Source organism: Papio anubis, chromosome 11, assembly GCF_008728515.1.
Source record: "Papio anubis isolate 15944 chromosome 11, Panubis1.0, whole genome shotgun sequence".
Taxonomy (NCBI): Eukaryota; Metazoa; Chordata; class Mammalia; order Primates; family Cercopithecidae; genus Papio; species Papio anubis.
In genome coordinates this window covers 90,928,847-90,950,598 of record NC_044986.1, presented here as the reverse complement: position 1 = coordinate 90,950,598, position 21,752 = coordinate 90,928,847, and the positions used below count along the sequence as shown (strand labels likewise).

General features: G+C 41.3%; 1 pseudogene; it reads left to right on the top strand.

Moving 5' to 3' along the window:
* The first annotated feature begins 18,175 nt into the window (after positions 1-18,175).
* On the top strand, positions 18,176-20,721 carry LOC110744094 (annotated as a pseudogene).
* Positions 20,722-21,752: the final 1,031 nt, after the last annotated feature.

The window sequence follows — 21,752 nt, the reverse complement described above, 5'->3', positions numbered from 1 at the left end:
TACAGCTCATCAAAGGCATTCTTCATTTCTGTTGTAGTGTTTTTGACCTCTAGCACTTCTTTTTGATTCTCAGAATTTCTCTCTCTCTGCTCCCATTACCCATCTACTCTTGCATGTTGTCTGCTTTTGAAAGCCTTTATTATATTAATTAGAGTTTAAAAAATTTCCTGCTCTGATAATTCCATTGTCCATATCTGACTCAGGTAGAGATGGTTTTTAAAATCTCTTCAAACTATGTATCTTGTCTTTTTGTATGCCTTGTAAATTTTTGGTGAAAAGCAGACATTATTTACTGGCTAAAAGGGACTGTGGTAAACAGGTAAGTAATATGATGGTAAGGTGTGGGGCAAGGGGAAGTGTTTTATACTTCTACAGGTTTCAGTTTTTGGTCAGCCTGTACCACTATGCTGTAATCTTCACCAATGCTTTTCAACAGCTGCCTCAGCAGGGACAGGATGGCAAGAGGGGGCTGGAGTTGGGTGTTTCTTTTTCCCAAGTTAGGTCTGGCTCTGATAATACTCTAGCAAGTTAGGCGCCGGTAAAATAGTTTCTCCTGAGGGCAGGGCAGGCCTTTTCCAGAAGAACAGAAAGCTCTGGCATATTTTGAAATTATTCCTGTTCCCCTCTCCTTGCTGGAAACAAAAGATTTTTTTTTTCTTGGTATTTACTGTGAGGATGTGGTAGAGGTTCTGGAAGTAAAACTCATAGGAGATTCTCCATACAATTGGGTCCTCCTAGAGTTTTTGCTTTGTTTTGTTTTTGTGCTTTTTAAAGAGACAAGGTCTTAAGGTTGGACTACAGGGGTGCAATCATGGCTTACTGCAGCCTCAATCTCCTGTGCTCAAGCAATCCTCCTGCCTCAGCCTCCTGAGTAGCTGAGACTACAGGTGCACAGTATCATGCCCAACTAATTATTTAAAAACATTTTTAGCTGAGACGAGGTCTTACTATGTTGCTAGGGTGGTCTTGAACTCCTGGCCTCAAGTGATCCACCCACCTTGGCCACCCAAAGTGCTGGGATTATAGGCGTGAAACACCGCGCCCAGCCTCCCTGGAGTTTTTATCTCTCAGTCTTGTCCAAATTGAGTCTCCAGCAATTCATCAACTACAGTTGAGGTTTTCCTACCCTCACGCTTGTTCCCATGGAGGTTTGTGCTCATGGGTTTCTCCTCTGGTGATGGAATTCTCTTTATCTGCCTTTTTGACTCTCCAGTTCTGGGGGCTATATTTTGCCCTGTGACTTCCCTTTGCTGAGAACCTAAGAAAGGTTGATTTTCAGTTTGCTCAGCTTTTTCCTTGTTCTTAGGGCAGAGTGGAGACTTCTCAGCTCCTTCCATTGCCAGACCGGAAGTGGGAAGACTCCCCTATGATTTCATTCTTGCAGAGTTTATTTTAAAAAGCAGCCAACTCATATTGTGAACATAGCTGTATATAAGAACAAATGTACGAAATATAACCCTGCATGAAAATACACATCGTGCTGTGGTGGGGAGAAAGCCAAGTGATTCTTTAAAAACCATGTGACAACAGCCCTTAAAACTGACATTTGATTCCATTTTGGAGCATTAAACTAAGTGTAGATTTGGTTATATATGACATAAGCATCCTGATTTTATATATTTGCAGCTGAAAGATCTTTGGTGAGTGACATGTCCATGTATTGATATTTACATGATCTTTGAAATTTATTTCAGATATAAAATGGGTTCACTATAGACTTTTGAAAATATAAAAACACATGTGCTGCTGAAATACTTTAAAATCTGATGAGTATGTTACCTACAAAGAATCTTATTACTTTAGGAGTAATTAATGTTAATTTAGAAATTCTGAAATTATTTTCATCTTCTTTGGGTATGGCTATAAGTCTTTTCCAGAACACTTTTTGAATATGAAATATGACAGAATTAGCTAATGATAGATATGGAAATTAACTGACTAAAACCTGGAGAGTTTGAGCAGGTACCTGACTGATTCATGTGGGTGTATGTCTGTAATGGTATTTGCTTTGTTGCTCAGGAACAAAAAGGTTTGTATATTCTCAAGCAGCAGAATCGCTGATGTTGGCTGGGAAGGAATTAAAGAGTTAAAGCTGCTGAGCATGGTGGCTCATGCCTGTAATCCCAGCACTTTGGGAGGCCGAGGAGGGCAGATCACCTGAGGTCAGGAGACCAGACTGACCAACATGGTGAAACCCTGCTACTACTAAAAATACAAAAATTAGGTGGGCGTGGTGGCACACACCTGTAATCCCAGCTACTTGGGAGGCTGAGGCAGGAGAATTGCTTGAACCTGGGAGGAGGAGGTTGCAGTGAGCCAAGATCATGCCATTGCACTTCAGCCTGGGTGACAGAGCAAGACTCTGTTTAAAAAAAGAAAAAACAACAACAAAAAAACAGTTAAAGCAGACTCTTTATAATATATGCTTATTATTTAAAAAATTCAAAAGGGCACAGAAATGTGTAGCATAGAAATGAATAGGTTCATGTATCCTTTTCTGAATTCTGCCATTCCTTCATGACAGCTATCTTTAACTTATGCATATTCTTCCAGATTTTCTCATGTATGCTGTAATAGTTATAATTATTATTGATGCATATTAGTACATCGTGAATATGATTCTGGCTCTGCCTTTTTAACTTATGCTGTCTCGTACTTTTTTGGGTTAGTCTATATAGATAATAATCTCATTTAAAATATACTGCCTATTATTTTATTGCTTATTTTACCAATTTACCATAGATTATGTTACCAATTACTTATGGTTTAATATTTCTGTTGTTTCTAATTTTTTTCACTGTTAGGAACAATGCTGAAAAGAATATATTTGTGCACTTGAGAACATTTCCTTAGGAAAAAATTTCTAAGTAGAATAGCTGATTGAAAGAATATGCATGATTTTAATTGTAATAGCTAGTGAAAAATTACTCTCTGAAAGGCTTGAGCCAATTTAAACTTCTCCTTACCCACTTGTGGGTCAACTATGGTTATTGTCTTTGTAAACCAATTTGATGAGTAAAAAAATCTTATTTTTAAGCTTTATATATTAGTATTATAATAATATATATACATAATATAATATTAATGAGGTTGAGGATTTTTTGAGATGCTTGTTTTCATTGAGACAATATTTAAATGAATGGAATTTCTAGTTAAAGTCCTTTACTGTCTTAATAATTTAAACATAACTTTATAGTTAGCTGATTTTTCCTTAATAAAAGTTTAAATAAGTTAATTGACCTTTAAAATTAACTAGATAAAATGATGTATTTGGTTTCATCCTGGGTTTTCGTTGACAATATTTTGTGTAGCCTGTCGCTAGTGAGTCTAGCTCTAAATCATAACTAGATCATCATAATTTACCGACACGCAACATAACATCTGCAAAGGTATAACATCGATAATTCTGATGGTGTTCACAATATGCTAAACATCTGGATGAGAAGTGAAAATTTATTTTGACAATCTATATGCTACCAAAAAACAAACCTCAATGTTTGGCTTTAAGTAGTTTTGTCACTTCTCTCTTAAAAATAATTGCTTCCTCTCTCTGTATCTATTCATCTCTAATTGCTGCACTTTCCAGTGTGGCCGACAGGAAGGAGTGCGCAGGTGGCCCTTTGCATTCACAGGTTCTGTGTCTCTGGATTTAACCCACTGAGGCTAGACAATAGTCGAAAAATATTTGCGTCTGTACTAGACATTTGCAGCCTTTTCTCTTGTCATGATTTCCTGAGCAGTACAGCATGACAACTACTTACATATCACCTACGTTGTGTTAGGTATTGTCAATAACCTAGAGATGATGTATACAGGAGGATGTGTGTAGGTTATATGCAAACACGAGGCCAATTTATATCAGGGACTTGGGTACCTGTGGGTTTTGGTGTCTGTGGGAGTCCTGGAACTATACCCCCATGGATACGGCATGGAGTTGTCCCCCACGGAGGAACAACTATATAGAGTTTGTCTTTCCCTTTCTTCCTTGAAACTCCTTTAAATTTCAGATTTGAGATGACTACTTCCTGACCAAATTGAGTAATTATTTACCTATTAGAGTTTTGAGAGAACATTGAGGCAGGCTGTCCTCTTAGATGGCCTATACTTTAGTTCTTGAACTTTGTTCTGGCACTGATAACATCTGCAGTTGTTTGAAAATAAATTGAATCTGGTAAAAGTCCCTGTGCATGTGTTTTCCCCTGCCCAAAATAACTAAGTGAGCTTCTTCTATCTCCCGTTCTGTGCCCTGTTTCAAGTTCAACAGCAACACCATCTGCTTCTCTATAATCACAGTTCCGCCTTCCTCCAGGCTCTGTGCATTTCAGGAGGAGGGAACCTACCTGCTTCAGTCTCACTTTCCTTCATTGTCTTCTCTTCATTGCCTCCTGGTCTGTTCCTAACTTAGAAACTAAGATGAACATTCTCCTTAGATGTTTGCATTGGCCACTTTCTGCACTTCCATATCAATACCCAAATTATTTGCTCTAAATCTCTACCTTAGTTCTTACATCTCACCTGTCCTCTCTTCTGATTGTCCAGCGAACCCATTCATTGGGTGGTTTCTTCCTCGTAACGGTCCTTGTGCTTCTAGAGCTCTGGAAAGAGCCCTCTCTCCTTCTCCCACCTTACAGTCTTTTGAAAGACTCTCCCATCCCATAAGGGAGACCCAAGGAAGACATTGGGTCCTATCTCCTATCTTCAACCTCTCCATGTCTCTTCACAAACCACTGGACATAACAAATTATTTCCACTTCTTCCCCGCATTTTCACTTAGATGGCCTTTCTCTATAGTAATTCATTTGTTCATGTATCCCCTTATTCCTAGGATGTTTATTAAGCTACCGCTAGGTACATTACGCCCTGCTGAGAGCTCTGAGGTAGAGGGCATTAGTGGAGGGAGGGAAAGAAGTTATCTCATCTTCCCTGGAGGACTTTGCAGTCTAGACAGAGGCCCAGGCATTTACTCACAGAAAAGTTGAGACTACATATGATTAAGTGACTAATGTTTGGTACAAGTTGGTACAAGCAATATAGCCTTAGGATGTCAGAAGAGAGAAAAATTTCCTTAGATGGGAGAATGGGATTGGGAGGTTGATGTGTAAAGGCACGGGCCTTACAGCATGGATAAAATTTGAGAGGCAGGAGAGGGTGAGAGGATTCCACGAGGGAGGAAGGAGATATGGCAGGTGACACAGCCTGGATGGAAAGGACAAGCTGTGTGGAGAGGCCGTTCCTCCATGAGCCCTGGCAATTGTTGGTTTGAGGAGCGCCAGGGCATCATTCATTTTCACTCTCCTTTCACTTCCTATAGCAACATATATATTTTTGATCATGTAGGTTGTATTCTTAAATGAGTGAAAAGGCAATGTACATTTGTTCATAAAATGATACTATCATTTTGCACAAATCAAATAACACTAAAAATTATGTATTGTCATAAAGATGGGGAAAGAGGTTTTAGCAAACTTCTTTTTCATCAAAGAATATATCAGTTGCATGCAAAATAGGTTCTGTGTTTGCATAAATGGCTTCTTGCTTTCAGTATACTCTTTCTCTTTTCTTCAGAAATCTCATGAAGCCCACAGACTTTATAGTAAGTACTTTTTTCTCATTCTTTTTTTTCAACTTCTATATTAGAATCAGAGGGTACACGTACATGCTGAGGTTTGGTGTATGAATGAATCCTTCACCTAGGTAGTGATCATAGTTCCCAACAGGTAGTTTTTTTCAACCCTTACCCTACTCCCTCCCTCCTCACTCTTGTATCCCCCATTGTCCATTGTTCCCATTTTTATGACCGTGTGTACCCAACATCTAGCTCCCACTTAGAAGGGAGAACCTGTGGTGTTTGGTTTTCTGTTCCTGCATTGATTCGCTTAGGATAATGGTTTCCAGCTGCATCCATGTTGCCACGAAGGACATAATCTCATTCTTTTTTATGGCTGCATAGTATTTCATGGTGTATATGTACCACATATTCTTTATCTAATACACTGTTGATGGGCACCTGGGTTGATTCTATGTCTTTATAGTAAGATTTCTGATTGAAACACAAAGACATTCTCTTCTCCCTTCTGAAAAATGTTAAGAAACTGAATGTGTGTGTGCGTGTGTGTGTGTGTGTGTGTGTGTGTCTATATATATATATATATATATATATATATATATGCTTTTCTGTGGCCCTGAAGAAGTTGCTTAAGCCTCGACAAATCTCCTATCATCTCCATGGGGGCTTATCTGCCTTGATAAGGGCCTCATAGGCTTTTCATGGTCTTGCTTACCCTCTCACACCTCTGGAAATGTTTCATTTATATCTTCCGACTTGAACCTGAAGAGATGACGTTCTTTTCACTGCTCCCTCAGTGCCAAATTAATATCCAAAGTACAGTTGAGGTTTAAAGATTCAGACTGTTGGACTGGGAACTGGATCCTAGTTTCTATTTATCTGCCTGTCTAGCTAGTTATGTTCTTTTTCTCCCACTCTCTCTCTCTCCTGGTCTCTCTTTCAGTCTCCCTTTCCCACTGTCATGTTTCTGCCACCTTTTTCCTTCTTTCTGTTTATGTGTCTTTCTATCTGGCCATCACTTACCAGTCATCTCTTTCTCGTCTTCCTGCCAACCCTATCTACCGCCCCTCTCTATCCTCTATCCTTGCATATATGTGTATGTAAATATTTTAAAATATACCTTTATATTTTGGAAAAAATGGGTTAAAGTAGTACTTTTTGATCAGGTTGTTGATAAAGTAGTCTTAACAGAAATGGCACAAGAACAAGTCGCCATCTACAAAGGAAACCAAGGCCAGTAAACCCAACACAAAATTTTAGAATAATTGCAATTTAAGGTGCCCTGGAATTATTTCCACACTCAAAATCATTCTTTTCTTTTTCCATTTGAAACGATTTGGCAGAAGGAAAATTGCTCCTTTTTCCCTTGCTGTACAAACAGCTGCCCCCTCTTCAGTCTTTTGTAATCCTAACACAAGCCTTGGCAAATGAGACACGCGTTCTAAGGAACATCAAATCCCACGAGTTGAGGAATAACAGAAATAGGCATTTTGCCTCAGTTGGGCAAAATAGCATCTGTGTGTGAGAATGAGACTAAAGGATTGCTCTTCTAGTGTGTTTCCATGTGTAACATGCTGTATTCAAACTGCCGATTCGTTATTGGCTTTATGTCCTATTCATAGCATTGATTTCGTGTTCATCCTGTTTCCTAAGTTTTGGGTACCTCTGTAATATACGTTTCTTTGCATCTACCATGATTTCTCCGTGAAAGCTGCGTTCCCAAGTCCTTTGTTCATTCTCTCTCTCTTTCCCCTTACCTTCCCCCAGACCTAATTATGAAACAACTTCAAATAAATACAAAAAATTTTAAACAAAAAAAAATTCTGCTTCCTGTGAACAATTGCCTAGCTTTTCCCCCTCTTTTCTCTTCAAGAGTTCTAATTCACTTGGAGTACTGTGCAGTTGGCCAGGCCTGAGATTTCTGGGAGCTGTAATTGTGTCTCATTAATTCTTACTGTAATGTAGGGTAACTATAAGGAACATGCAATTAGTGGTTTGGTCAATGAACAGAGCAGTTAATCAGCAGACAAAAGATGGGGCTCAGGGCCCATTAGGCTGAAAGGAAGTGTGAGGGCTGTTCCAGGCTCCAGGAATGTACTCGAACATGCCTGACTGTTGGACAGGCTCAGAAGACTATGTTTGTCTTTTTGCTAAACCGGCTTTTTTTTTTTTTTTTTTTTAAATTGGTGTGGTATGTGTTTATTCAAACACTTGAGAGATTCCTGAGTATTCGGCAAGAGTCCCCCAAGCCTTTTTCTCTCTTCACGTTAGCTGGCCTCGGCTTCTTCCCTCCATTGTGCAAATAAACCTCCAATACACACACAACAAAAAAGCAAAACAAGCCACAAACCAACCAACCAACCCTCCCCAATAAAAATAAAGAAGAAGAAAAGCACAATACTGCTTTACTGGAGCGTATTAAACATGAAAGTCCTGAGCTGACCCCTCTGTCATCAGAAAATAAATGAAAGAGGAGACCAATAACGTTGAAATAAGCTTTTGTGTTCTCAATCATCCCCTCCGTATCCATCTCTAGAAAGTGGACCTTTATGCTTTTGAATGGAGGTGCTTTAAATACATGTAAATGTATGCAGATAAGCATATGAGTTTTAAAATGTTGCAGGCCTTATAGCTACAAGTAACCTCAATTGTGTGTTTTCCATGAGAAAATCTTGTAGCATTACTTTGGAACTTTGAATACAAAAGTTAACCCCAAGGAATGAGGTTCCTTTTTCTGGGTAACATGGACTGTACTGCCCTTGCCTAGAAAAACCATGTGAAGTTTACAGATAGAATCCTGTGAAATGTTGTAAATGTGAAGCGATGATTATACAAGAAAATGGATTTATCAATAATACATTGCCCTGGGGTAATTCTGAGCTTGAGCAAACAGTTCTTCAAATAGCATGACATCGCTACTCGTAAGTAAAGCATACATTTGGAATGAAGAAGGAATGATTACATTTGCTTTTCAAAAGTGAAACCAGCTTAATTATTAACTTACTTCCTGAGTCAAGTGCAGGTCTGAAAACAAAGGTAGGGTTTTTTTCTTTCTCCAAACCTGTCTGCGGTCTTATCTTCTTGGGATTCACACTGGAAACAAAGAAATGTTCAAAAAATGAATTCTCTTAGGCATTATGTTAGAGCTTCAGCTGTTTTTGAATAATTAGCTTCATTTGTTGAATATGTGAAACATTTTTTACTTGGAGATAAGAATAGCATAGTGGACGATGAGAGTTACAAATGATATACCCTTCTTATCAATTAATTAGGAACACTAAACCCATTCAACCTCTTTTTTTGCTTATTTAGATTTTCTTCTGTAAAGAAGTGTTTTTACTTACTTATTTATTTATTTATTTAAGAAATGGAGTCTCACTCTGTTGCCCAGGCTGGAGTGTAATGGCGTGATCTCGGCTCACTGCAACCTCCCCCTCCCGGGTTCAAGCGATCCTCTTGCCTCAGCTTCCTGAGTAGCTGGGATTACAGGCACGCACCATCACACTGGCTAATTTTTGTATTTTTAGTAGAAACAGGGATTCACCATATTGACCAGGCTGGTCTCAAACTCCTGATGTTAGGTGATCCGCCTGTCTCGGCCTTCCAAAGTGCTGGGATTACAGGTATGAGCCACTGCACCCAGCCAAGAAGTGTTAATTTTTAATTCAAAACATCATGAAGTTCCTCATTTTCTTCAATGACATGCCATGCATTGTTTCAGAAATTGGGAGACTGGTGGAGATAGGGAAGGTGGTTTAATTCTGCACCAACTAGCTTTGGAGAGACACAGGAATTAACCTTTGCACCTCAGTTTCCTCATCTGTAAAATGAGGATTTTTAGTCAAAGTGATCTTCAAAGTTCCTTTTAACTGTGCTCTTTTGCGACTTTTTTGAGCCAACAGTGAAACTGTTCCAAGTATTATTTAGACATAGGATTTATGTCGCAAACTATCCATGGTAAACCATGGTTCCAGTTTGCTACTGCCGATGCGGGCTATGGAATCATTAGAGGTTACTACCAGCATCAAATTAGTTGTGAAAGGGTTTTCTCTGTAATCAGTTTTTTTTTTCTCCTTGTCTTGATTTGCTGATTGCTAAATATCTCCCTTGTTTCCTAGTGAATAACACTCCTTCATGTTTCAGGAGCTTGTTGTAATTGCCTTGGTCTTTCGGACAGCATGCTGTCTGCCTGCTTGCATCTGTGAGTGGTCTCTACTGCTCTAGGGTTTCATGTAGTGTTTCATAAATGTCAGCAACAAACGGACTTCAAAATCTTCTGTACTTCTGTAAAGTGATACGATTGGGTTCTTGTGGTTGCACATTGCTTTATAAAGTAATCTGCTCTGGAATACATCTCAGAAACCATAAACACGGTGGCTGGGTATGGTGGCTCATGCCTGTAATTCCAGTGCTTTGGGAGGCTGAAGAGGGAAGGATCACTTGAGGCCAGGAGTTCAAGACCAGACTGAGGAACATAGACCCCATCTCTTCCAAAAAAAAAAAAAAAATTAGCTGGGAGAGGTGGTGTGTGCCTGTAGTTTCGGCTACTCAGGAGGCTGAGGTGGGAGGATCACTTGAGCCAGGGAGGTTAAGGTTGCAGTGAGCCGTGATGCTGCCACTGCACTCTAGCCTACCAGAATGAGACCCTGTCTTGAAAAACGAAAAAGAAAAAAATTAAGAAACCATAAACATGTTACTTTTCTCATCAGGAATGGTTCTGCTTCACTTCAGCCTCATACTCCCAACAGGAAAATGTATTCACTTATATATCGACCACTTAGGAGGCCCATGCATACCGCCACCTGGCTGAAATTTCTGATACAGCTCAGCCCTTATGGTCCAATCCATCCTTTTGGTTTCTTTGTCCTTTGTGACCTGACCCCTTTCCCTAAGACTTTACCTTTAACCACCCTTCCCATTTTAGAAATTCTTTCTTCCCATCAGATTGCACCAGGCAAAAGTCTTTCATTCTTTTCTTTCCTGCCAAGATTTTCTCTAGCATCAATGTGACCTTCAGAGAATACAGAAGAATCAGTAAATGATCAATACTTTTATGACTTATTCACGGCACAGGGTCAGAAACTCTCATGCCAACATAGGCTAGGCAGATAACGTAGGAGTTGGGTGAGCCCGAGAGAAAATCACAGAAAGTGGTGGCGGGTGGGGGGAGGTGGAGGGTATGGTGTTGAGGGGATGGGAGGCTGGGGTTGGTGAGGGGATGGGGGATGGAGCCCTCCAAAGGACAGGCCTCTGCTAAAGACAGCAGCCTGTACTCCCTCCAGCCAATTATCGCCATATGGGAATGTAGCCTGATATGGTTGGAGCTTCTGATTAAAATAATAATAATAATAATAATAATAATAATAATAATAAGTTGGAAATGTAGATTTTATGTAAACTCTCCCAATTTTTGTTTTTATATTTATTTATTTGTTTTGGGACAGGGTCTCCTTTGTCACTCAGGTTGGAGTGCAGTGATGCGATTTTGGCTCACTGCATCCTCAACCTCCTGGGCTCAAGCAATCCTACTGCCTTAGCCTTCCAAGAAGCTGGGACTACAGACGCACACCACCATGCCTGGCAAATTTTTTTTTTTTTTTTGGTCAGCACAAGATCTCACTATGTTACCCAGGCTGGTCTCAAACCCCTGGCCTCAAGAGATCCTCCTGTCTCAGCCTCCAAAAGCACTAGGATTACAGTTGTGAGTCACCACTCTGGCAAAATTGCCTTTTTTAAAATCACTTGTGCAAGGAATTTTTTGTTTTGAAAGGGTAAGCTGAATAAGAAAAAGATTATTTTTAGATTACTCAAATTACTTTAATTCCAAGGAGTTGGGTGAGGCAACAATATGTATTGCCCATAATATGAGGATGTTATTTAATTATATCTGGAGTTACTCTGCCAAGAGGGTGGTTAAAAGTCAGGTAATTCTTCTCCTTTAACCCTCACCACCCTGTGACATTCTCATATTTAATGCATGTAGAAGCCAAGACTTGTCACGTAGTTAGTAAGTGGTAGAGGCTGGCCCAAACTCAAAAGTACATGCTCTGTGCCGTCCCTGCCAAAGGGGTGGTCCAGGATCTCGGACATTCTTCAGCCTGACATTCCAGGTTCCATGCTAGATAATTATCCTCAGGATAATGCAGGGGTTACTTACTATTTTAAAAGAACTACAATCTTGGCCGGGCACAGTGGCTCACACCTGTAATCCCAGCACTTTGGGAGGCCGAGACGGGCGGATCACCTGAGGTCAGGAGTTCAAGACCAGCCTGGCCAACATGGTGAAACCCTGTCTCTACAAAAATACAAACATTAGAATGGGTGCGGTGACTCATGCCTGTAATCCCAGCACTTTGTGAGGCAGAGGGGGTGGATCACCTGAGGTCAGGAGTTAGAGACCAGCCTGGCTAACATGGTGAAACCCTGTCTCTACTAAAAACACAAAAATTAGCCAGGTGTGGTGGCCGGTGTCTGTAATCCCAGCTACTGGGGAGGCTGAGGCAGGAGAATCTCTTGAACCTGGGAGGCAGAGGTTGCAGTGAGCCGAGATTGTGCCACTATACTATAGCCTGGGCAAAAAAAGCAAGACTCTATCTCAAAAACAAAAACAAAAATAAAAATTAGCCAGGCATGATGGTGAGCACTTGTAATCCCAGCAACTCGGGAGGCTGAGGTGGGAGAATCATTTGAACCCGGGAGGCAGAGGTTGTAGTGAGCAGAGATCACGCCACTGTACTCCAGCCTGGGCGACAGGGCAAGACTCCGTCTCAAAAAAGAAAACAAAACAATACAAACAAACAGATTAAAAAAAAAAAGAAACAAAAGAAACTGCAACCTTAAGAAATTGAAGCTTCGTTAGACATTTGGTTGAAGGACTTTAGAGAGTAGAGAGTTCCTTCAAAGTGTTCCTGAGGCAGGTCTTTATCTCTGAACATCTCAAAGAATAGAAAGCATGGTGGGGGGGAACTTATGTCTCAGTTGACCAAGTGGTCACATGCTTCATATGATTTGGTATGAACTGCCAAGGGCCCCCTGCTGCTTCCAAAATAATTCCATCACCAGGCTGCCATGCTCTCAGCCATTCCCACCATTAGAAACCCGTTCTTTTGGGTTAATAAAATGATCTCTAGAAATGCCTTGACAAGCTACAAGTGGCAAGAGACTGGCTGAAATAACACATGAAAACTGTAGACTGAATAGCAAAACTTTGAAATCATAGGAGATAAGACAGATGGTATTTGTAACATATATAAAATATTTAACAGTGCCTGGTGTGTAGTAAACAGTCAAACACTGTTCAACAAGTGAAAATAAGGGATGGGAGGGGTGAAGTTGGGGGAGGCAGGCACAGGGTGGATGTGGTGGTGGCCGATGGGACACAGAACATGAGAGAGGGACAGGGTTGTGAAGAAAGGAGGCTGAGACAGATGTGGCCTGCCACGGAGGTGAAGTTCAGCCCTGAGCCCTGGTTGTAGCAGCTTTTTCTCTTTCATCATAGTAGAAATCAGGCAGAATTTATGCCCACAATTTGACTGTTACAGGAGCTTTCTGGTTCCATGGTCTTAGGACACACAGGTTTTGTTTCAGCTGTTTAAACTTACACATTTCAGCCAAGATGATGATAAACCTCAGGAAATTAAGGAAAGGAATACATGTGATATCAAAACCAAAAATTCAATCTTCCTTCATATGTAGAACATGAAAGCCATAAGACTGTAAACCCAAATTCTGGTAAAAATCCACTACAATGGGTTATTCAGCCAGCGTGAAATTTATGTGCACCTTAAGCAGGGGGTTATTTCGCTTCCTGTATTTCCTGTTTCCAAATACTCTTTCGAATTGAAAATGTTGAGAAGGGTAAATTATATGACACTGGAAACGTCTTTCCTATTTCATTTACGATCAAGAACTACTGTTTGCATTTGTATTATGTAGCTACTATAGAAATTGACCAAATGTTGACAGACAAAAGGCACGTGCACCCTGACAAGAGCCAAAGCAAACAGGAAGGAACCAACAAGGTAGAATTGTTGGAAAGAACAAAGGATACAGACACACGGGACCATGTGAACCTGTTCTTTGCAAGATGAGCCACTACAGCTGGGCGCATAGAAGGTTAATGAGCCTGATGGATGGAAACGGAGCTGGGTTCTTCTGTGCAAGGTGCAGACTTTTCACCTGAAATGCTTTCTATTTAGACTTTCCAGGAAGTGAGACTAAATGGTGTGAAGAGGAGTGAGTAAAGACCAACCCTGGATGATTGATTCAGGATGCATGTTAGAATGGGGCTAAAGCCCTGCCGATCCATCTTTTCTTTCCATAAGGCTTTTAGTTGGTTGCCACAATGGAGAGCAAAGGTAAGGTGAGGAGAGAGAGGAAGAGGAAGGCTAATTTCTTTCCGGTTAGGAACAGGCAGACAGCAGAGAATAACTCCAGGCAATCTGGGGTCAAGGCAAAATGATCTATGTCCAGATCCCAGTCTTTCCGCTGCAGTCCACATTTAGAATAAACATATATGCATCTACACTGTTGGGTTTCTTCCCAAGCTGGAAAGACCATAGGAGTAAGTTGGCAATTCAGATTTTTTTTTTCCTTTTATTGACTAGATTCCAAATTGGGGGTAGAGGGGAGAGATAAAACTCAAATACCCCAAATTTGAACCAGATGACAGAATGTCACCCAAACCTTTCGCAAGGCAAGGCTGAAGGGTGCAGGTGTGTGTATCGGGTGTCGGTTCTTCCCTCTTTGGGTACTGACACAGTTTGCCTCTTCCTCGAGATTCAGTGAGTGGCTACTGTTGCACATAGGTACCCGGTCCCTAATGAAACTCAGCTGCACAAGTTTCACGGGGCTTTAGGATTTATAAACCCATGATTGGGGCTGGAGCCTTCCAGGAGCCGCTGCCCTAATAGAACAGGGAAGGAAAACTGATCTATCTCTGCAGGCCTGCTTTTCATTTTAATGAGTGGCTCTGAAGGACGAGCAGGCTGCTAAACAATTTATTTTTCAGATAATACCAGGAACGGACTGGAAATACATTTAGAAGGAAAACACAGTAATTAATTTGTCACTGAAACCTGAGGGGTCCGGCTCCACTTATAGGTGATAATGAATGTTTTGCATGTAATTAGCAAGAATAATTAGCACATTCCTGGTAACAAATGGACTGACTGGTACTCTGCAAACAAAATTAATTGTTGTGCTAACAGAGGCAATTGTGTCTCTTTATTGTCTGACAATGTTCCTTATATGCACTAATACCTACTTTAGAACTAGGCGGCTTTGTGCAGATAGGAAGGGGAATCTGTAAAATTGTACCCCTTCCATCTGCTTCTCAGAAATTTCAAGACCACCAGGGGACTTGTTTGTCAAAACTTGTTAAACAATTTGTAATCTTTAACATGTGTTTTACTGTATTAACGGATGAACCGTTCAAATCAACTTACTGGTTAAGCCAGGAAAGCTACTCTAATCAATCAAATGCTGACATTTTAAACTCTGGGAACTTTTTTTTTTTTTCTTTACCTTCTTTGGAAAGGAATAGATAAAAATATTGAACTAGAAGTGAGAGGAAAAAATTTCTTAAGTTCTACTGATGCATATTGAATTTATTTCTGTTGTCTTGGCCTTATAAGGTGGGTCTGGACTTGGAAGCCTGTTTGTGTTTGCAGGCTTGCAATTATGCTGCTCAGAAGACACACAGTGGTATCCCTTTTATAGCCTTTTAAACAGTTTTAAGCAGCATGTAAAATTTATACACACAGTAGGCTTCTTTCTTCCTGACTTTGAAATCTATTTTTTTAAACTTCTACGGCTTACAATATAGGAAAATGAACACGAATATTCTAGTAATTCTTAGGATGGTTGGAGAAGCTCAGAATACTCTGATATACTTTAAAGAGGATTCCCTAGGTCTGGTGCAGTGGCTCAGACGCCTGTAATCCCAGCACTTTGGGAGGCTGAGGTGGGAGAATCGCTTGAGCCCAGGAGTTTCAGACAGGCCTAGGCAATATGACAAGAACCCATTTCTACAAAAAATAAAAAACTTAGCCGGGCATGGTGGTGCGTGCCTGTGGTTCTAGCTACTTGGGAGGCTGAGGTGGGAGGATCACTTGAGCCTGGGAGCTGGAGGCTGCAGTGAGCTGTGATTGTGTCACTGCACTCCAGCCTGGGTGACAGAGTGAGACCCTGACTTAAAAAAAGAGAGGATCGTTTATCAGAACTGCATCCCTGTGTGTGCACAGTAAATGATGATATGAACAGAACTGAAATCAAATTCAGGCTGCTGGTGGGTACCGGATTTCCACACACTCACCTGGCTTCCTGGGAGGAGTGGAGCAGAGCAAGACTGGCCTTATTCTTGAGGTGTGATGTGGGGTCTTGCCCTTAGTGTCTTTGGGGCACCACTCGTGGGCAGGTACTTTTCCTCCTGCAAATTGTCTGCTTCCGGGTTTCTGTGACTCCATTTTTTCCGGGCTCTCCTCTCATCCCTTTAAAGTCTTTCTGTCCTTCTCAGTGTCTGTCCTTGTGCCCTTACTCCTTCCCTTAGGGGAACCGTCCTCCAGTTCTGGGGTCCCCAGTGGTTCCCTTTTTGGGCACAGGGGTTGTTTGGCATTACCACTTGGCGGCCATGTCCGTCTCGTATTTCCAGCTCCTTGTTGTCCTCTTTCATCTAGATGCTTTCGTTTTTCTCTCAAACATCTACAGATTTCTCTAAAACAAAATGGATTTTCTGCTGCTAATTTCTGCTTTCTTTTCGTGAAACTACCATTTTGTCAGCACAGGCCGGGCGCAGTGGCTCATGCCTGTAATCCCAGCACTTTGGGAGGCTGAGACAGGTGAATTACTTGAGGCCAGTAGCTCAAGACCAGCCTAGGCAACATGGTGAAACCCCATCTCTACTAAAAATACAAAAACTAGTCAGGCGTGGTGGTGCTCGCCTGTAGTCTCAGCTACTGGGGAAACTGAAGTAGAAGAATCATTTGAACCTGGGAGGCAGAGGTTGCAGTGAGCGGTGATCGCACCACTGCATTCTGGCTTGAGCGACAGACTGGGACTCTGTCTCAAAAATAAAATAAAATAAAATAAAATAAAATAAAATAAAATAATATCAGCCACGGAGCCTGCAAATCTCTGGATGATCATGGTTGCCTCTGATTTCAACCGGTTTCTAAGTCATATCCAGTATTATTTTCCGAAGGATATTTCTTTATTGTTTTTCATCCCATTGTCACCGGGCTACTCAAGCTTCCAAGCCTCCTCAGTAATTTTTCTGTTGTTAGGAAACTGGTTTCCCTATTGCTTTTCTTGTTCATTCTGCATACCATAAGTATATGCATCAATTAATTACTTTGAATCATCTAATTCACTGGCTTAAAAATATCCGGTGGACCCCTGGCTTGACATCCAAAGCCCAAACTCCTTCACTGAATGTGCAGAGTTCACCATCGTTTGATCCTAGTGGTTCCTGTGTATAAATATGTTCTGGCTAGACGTGCTGTTTTCATACCGATTTTGCACATTCTGACTCCACAAAGCCCCCGGCCTTCTTCCTTCTCTCATCTAAATCTATCCATTCCCCAAAGCTCTGCCCTAGTTTCCCTTCCTCGCAGACACTTCCCTGATCACTGCAAGCTGCAGTAAAATTCTTATCTGAACCCTGCCTTGCCTCGTTCTGATGACTCGGTCAGGAATCAGCCTGCATTGCCTACTATTGGCATTTGCCTTGCATGTGTATTTCTTGCCTGTGCAGTTAAATTTCTCAAGCCCAAGAACTGTGTCATATTTTAAAGGTGCTGCTAATTCTGTTTGGTATCAGTTACGTTTAACATTTATTTCAAAGCTAATTTTATAAACATTGTCCTTTTTAGAGGATTTTTCTCATTTTGGGGTTCTGTCTTCAGCTCTGGGTCTTTCTTTGTCTTTTGCTTTTCCACATGTTGGAAGCCCTTGAGCAAGGATTTGAACACTCATCCAAAGTCAGGCATCTTTGTGCTTCCAGGAGGCAGGGGTTCTGTGTGAGAGATTAAACGGCCATTCTCTCTGTGGCTGGAGGATTTCACAGGGCACGCCTCTGGAGAGCGGTGAGGTGGAAAAGTGGTTACAAATGAGAGAATACAGGTTCCTGTCCTTCTTTGTTGCTGTTGAGCTGTGTGACTCCGGGAAAATTGCTTTGCCCCTCTGAGACTCGCTTTCTCACCTGCGAAATCCATTCATTCATTCATCCTCAGATAGTCACTGGGTTCCTACTGTAAGTCATTTTGACTAGGGGATTCTCTGAGCTTCTAAATGTTTTTTCTGCAGTGCTTATGTAACATTTTCTTCATACCAGTTTATAACACATTGTCCAAAAATTAGTTCTATTTATTTATTTTTCTTCTCAGATAGATTTTTTTTTTTTTTTTTTTTTTTGAGACGGAGTCTTGCTCTGTCGCCCCGGCTGGAGTGCAACGGTGAGATCTTGGCTCACTGCAAGCTCTGCCTCCTGGGTTCGTGCCATTCTCTTGCCTCAGCCTCCTGAGTAGCTGGGACTACAGGCACCTGCCACCATGCCCAACTAATTTTTTGTATTTTTAGTACAGACAGGGTTTCACCGTGTTAGCCCGGATGGTCTCGATCTCCTGACCTCATGATCTGCCTGCCTCAGCCTCCCAAAGTCCTTGGGATTACAGGAGTGAGCCACTGTGCCCACCTCTCAGATAGTAGATTTTTTGATGTAAGAGGTAACATTCAATTATCCTTGTATTTCTGGCACCTAGCAAAATGCCTTTGGACTCTGCCTTTTTTTTTTTTTTTTTGAGACAGAGTCTTGCTTCGTCACCCAGGCTAGAGTGCAGCAGCATAATCCTGGCTTGCTGCAACTGCTGCCTCCAGAGTTCAAGTGATTCTTGTGCCTTAGCATCCCAACTGGCTGGGATTATTGACATGTGCCACCATTACCAGCTAATTTTTGTATTTTTAGTACAGACAGGGTTTTGCCATCTTGGCCGGGCTGGTCTCGAACTCCTGGCCTCATGTGATCCGCCCGCCTCGGCCTCACAAAGTGCTGGGATTACAGGCATGAGCCATCACACCCTGCCTCTGGACTTTGCCTTTTTGGATGAAGGATCATGCAGAAAGGTTTAGGGCCAGTTGTTTCTGAGTGACTAAGTGTAGGAATTAAAGGACGTTATTTTCCTTGAATCTCTGTATAGGAGCTTTTACTTTTGGGAGGCAAAACATGTATTTTGCAGAAATTTCCTGCTTTGGTTAATTGACCACCGACTTTAACTAGAAAAAATTATAGCTAATTTTCTGACTCTTAAACATCCTCTTATGTGAAATCACTCGATTAGCTTTGCAGTTAGGCTTGCTTAACATTGATGACTTCTTACTTAGGTGTCATGTCTAGCCCTAGGATGCTCATTAATCTAGTTGAAGTGATCAGATGCAGTTTTGGTGAAAATAGGTGGAAATGGAGTTTATGTTCTTCAGCAATTGGTCAGGAGTAGGAAGATTGATCTAAAAGAGAAAAAGTTGTATAAGCCAACACTTTAACGAGTGGAGAGATTATCCTAAGGTTTACTTTGTATTGTAGACAAACTGATACTAGCTTCTAACTGGGACTTTAACTTATGAAATGGGAATGACATGGCAGTGACTTGCTTTCTAAGAAAGCTGCAATTTGCATTTCCTGTCTCCTCACATTCTTCTTTGTAATCCTTGTTAACTGGGAATGTGACATTGAGTAAATTCATAAAATAAATATGGAGATTGTATTAGGCTAAAAATGACTTTGAGTTGTTATGCTTTGTTTAGTGTTCAGTTAGAGTAACTGAATCCACAAAGTTCTCTTCTTTTATCCTTGGAATAATCACAAGCTGGGCTTCCACTGGCTGTTCCAGAAAATAAAGTATATTTGGTTAGTTGTGTGTGCATGAGTGTATAAGCAATAGGAAATATAAGTATTTTGAATACATACAATAATATACCAGTATTCAGGATTTTTATGGTCTGAGGCAAAATCATGGCTTAGGAATGCTTTCAGTTTGACTTTTCACTTACCATTTCCTTGTGACCTAGCTTCAGATTTGGACTTTTTTCTCCTTTGTTTAGCCACCCTTACCAGTTTCATGTCATGTGCCAAGGCATGACAAGATAGTGTTTGTAGCCATCTAGGGGGAGAGGATAGTTTCTGGCTGCTGTGAATTGCTGGGGGCAGTCAAGAGGTTGTTTTCTAGCTAGGATTTTTGCACAAGTACAGCAGGAATCCCTTGCATGTGCCCAGTAGAAGCAGAATATTGTATTTCATGAACATTAAGATACTAGGGTCCTCTTTTCTAGCTAGAACCATGGAGGGTGTTGAAGAGAAGAAAAAGAAGGTTCCTGCTATGCCAGAAACCCTTAAGAAAAAGGGAAGAAATTTCGCAGAGCCGAAGATCAAGCGCCTGAGAAAGAAGTCTGCCCAAAAGATGCTTCGAAAGGCAAGGAGGAAGCTTGAGGTCTATGAAAAAGCAAGGCACTATCACAAGGAGTGTAGGCAGATGGACAGAACTGAAATTCGAATGGTGAGGTTGGCAAGAAAAGCTGGCAACGTCTATGTACCTGAAGAACCCAAATTGGCATTTGTTGTCAGGATCAGAGATATCAATGGTGTGAGCCCAAAGATCTGAAAGGTGTTGCAACTTCTTTGCCTTCGTCAAATCTTCAATGGAACCTTTGTGAAGCTCAACAAGGCTTCAATGAACATGCTGAGGATTGTGGAATCATATATTGCATGGGAGTACCCAAATTAGTAAATGAAGTGATCTACAAGCGTGGTTATGGCAAAATCAATAAGGGAATTGCTTTGACAGGTAACACGTTGATTGCTGTGTCTCTTAATAAATAGGGCATCATTTGCATGGAGGATCTGATTCATGAGATCTATACTGTCGGAAAGTCCTTCAAAGAAGCAAGTGACTTCCTGTGGCCCTTCAAATTATCTTCTCCAGGAGGTAGAAAGAAGAAAAAGACCACCCATTTTGTAGAAGGTGGAGATGCTGGCAACAGGGAGGACCAGATTAACAGTCTTATTAGAAGAATGAACTAAGGTGTCTACCATGATTATTTTTCTAATCTGGTCAGTTAAGAAACAGTACGGGCTCTCAAACTGAAAAAAAAAAAAAAGATACTAGGAAATTTGGTAAGTTAAGAGTATATTAAGGAGTATGTCAGTCCTGCCCTTTGGAATTCTGAAACTTTTTCTGTTTTTTTTTTTTTTTTTCTTTTTGAAATGGAGTCTGGCTCTGTCACCCAGGCTGGAGTGCAGTGGCGCAATCTCCATTCACTGCAACCTCCACCTCCCGGATTCAAATGATTCTCCTGCCTCAGCCTCCCGAGTAGCTGGGATTACAGGCAAGCACCACCAAGCCCAACTGATTTTTGTATTTTTAGTAGAGATGGGGGTTTCACCATGTTGTCCAGGTTGGTCTTGATCTCCTGACCTCAGGTGATCTGCTCGCCTTGGCCTCCCAAAGTGCTGGGATTACCGTGCCTGGCCCTGAAACATCTTTAAATCAGGGGTTTCTGAAAGTATGTGGAATTGACTGGACCATCCTTAATTTGCACGTTATTTTGCTTTTTTACTTTTATTCAGACTTTGACTAAAAGAACACGGTGGATGAACAATAGATGGAAATTAGGCACAGAGGGCAAATAAACTATGAGAATTTACTTACCTTTCATGTGCATTTGAAATAAAGGACAGATGTCTGTTCTGTTCTGGATATCTGTGGATGCCAGTGAATGGTCCTTTTGGTCTAAGCAATTATGTCTAAGAGGTTAGAAATACTAGTTGACTTACATTTGAATCGGAGAAGCTGCTTTTTTTTTTTCTTTTTTCTTTTTTTTGAGACGGAGTCTCGCTCTGTTGCCCAGGCTGGATTGCAGTGGCACGATCTCGGCTTACTGCAAGCTCTGCCTCCCGGGTTCACGCCATTCTCCTGCCTCAGCCTCCTGAGTAGCTGGGACTACAGGCGCCAGCCACCACGCCTGGCTAATTTTTTGTATTTTTTAGTAGAGACGGGGTTTCACCGGGTTAGCCAGGATGGTCTCGATCTCCTGACCTCGTGATCCACCCACCTCGGCCTCCCAAAGTGCTGGGATTACAGGCGTGAGCCACCGGGCCCGGCCTTTTTTTTTTGGATGGAGTTTTGCTCTGTCACCC